Below are 1,483 nucleotides of genomic sequence, written 5' to 3'. Positions count from 1 at the left end.
GTTTTTAATTTTGAAAAAGTTGTTTAATTAAAAAAAATGTTTTGTTTTGAAAGTGATATCGTATTCAGTACCTGCATAATGTGTTAGAGCAAGAGTAATTGCAATAAAATAAAGGAACGACAACAAATAAAATGTACCTGCGTACGTGACGTATCTGCTGCTGTTATTCCTGTTGCATGTTTAACTCACAAAGCACAATATAATTTGCAGGGATTTAAATAAACTTGCAAGTAAACTAAACAAGACAAGAAAACTCAGCACGAAAGTCAGAAAAGCGAGTCGTATAAATCAAAAGCAAACGAAACACTTAGCCACATATGAAAGATCAGGACTGAGTATAAGAAGTTGGTGAAAGTGGGGGCTCAGAGCTGGGCTGTGTGCTTCCCGTTCTTGAACAGGAGTTACCAACTCGACAATCTACAGGAGGTAGTTCTTAACCTCAATCCAAGTGACTAGTCGTGGACCTTTATAAATTTTCGTAGAAAAGTTATTTGATTTTCATGCAAAAGCTGTTGTTTAAATCTTTTTTTATGTAAAAGGAATTTTGTTTTATTTTCGTAAATATTTTGTAAAGTCATACAGTCCACAGATTAGTCACTCTAATCATGCTAGAACTACTGACAACCTAAGAGTGTCGGGGGCAACGATCCTACCAAGAATAGGTGAATAGTATCATAGGTCTTTCCCTCTCCCTTATTGAAGATCCTTGAGGTAGGAGATACTATTCTAATAATCTAACATCGTATTCCTCGTTTAAGCACACATAAGCAATGTTGTCATCGCCCTTGCCACCTAGACCCTAAACTTATCCTAGTCCGATGATCCATATATGGCGTTAAGAAATTTCCCCAATTGCCAGGAGGATTTGAGTGTAATATTCAAGCTCAAATCCCGATGCATTGGGTTTCATTGTAGGTTAAGTCATTGAGGGAATTTCACTGTTGATTTAATTAATGAAGCATGGGTCACGTCTTGGTGCATCGTGTCTAGTGCCTTAGTCAGTTTGTGAATTAGGGTCAAGTGCCTAGTCTCACTGTGCATTGGAGGATTAGGTGAATAGATTCTTACCTAAGGTATGCTCCTAAAACCTTAAGAGGTTACACTGCAGAGATTAGGGAAGACTGCAGAGATTAGGTAGATGGGCTCTCACCTGGAGTGTGCTCCTAAAGTCTAGGAAACCTACACTCAGGATTAGGTGGATGGGCTCTCACATAGGGTGTGCACTTAAGCTCTAGAGAGCCTATACTGAGGATTAGGTGGATGGGCTCTCACCTAGGGTGTGTGCTCCTAAAACTCTAAGAAGCCTACACTGAGGATTCGGTGGATGGGCTCTCACCTAGGGTGTATATCTGCACTGAGGACAATGTGGATGGACTCTCACCTAAGGTGTGTGCTTCTAAAACTCTAGGAAACCTACTCTTTAACTTATGCTTAATGTGACTTAGAGTTTTCTATATCTTCCAATTAATTAAATCGTCAATCC

At 39.3% G+C, this 1,483-nt stretch overlaps 1 protein-coding gene across 1 annotated transcript in view; it reads left to right on the top strand.

Annotated features, from left to right (window-relative positions):
• The window catches only part of LOC110032133 (oxysterol-binding protein-related protein 1C), a 54,852-nt gene that overhangs the window by 40,311 nt on the left and 13,058 nt on the right, over positions 1–1,483 (top strand). The window lies entirely within an intron of this gene.

Source organism: Phalaenopsis equestris, unplaced genomic scaffold (assembly GCF_001263595.1).
Source record: "Phalaenopsis equestris unplaced genomic scaffold, ASM126359v1 Scaffold000878, whole genome shotgun sequence".
NCBI classification, from domain to species: Eukaryota; Viridiplantae; Streptophyta; class Magnoliopsida; order Asparagales; family Orchidaceae; genus Phalaenopsis; species Phalaenopsis equestris.
This window is presented reverse-complemented; position numbering and strand designations above follow the sequence as displayed.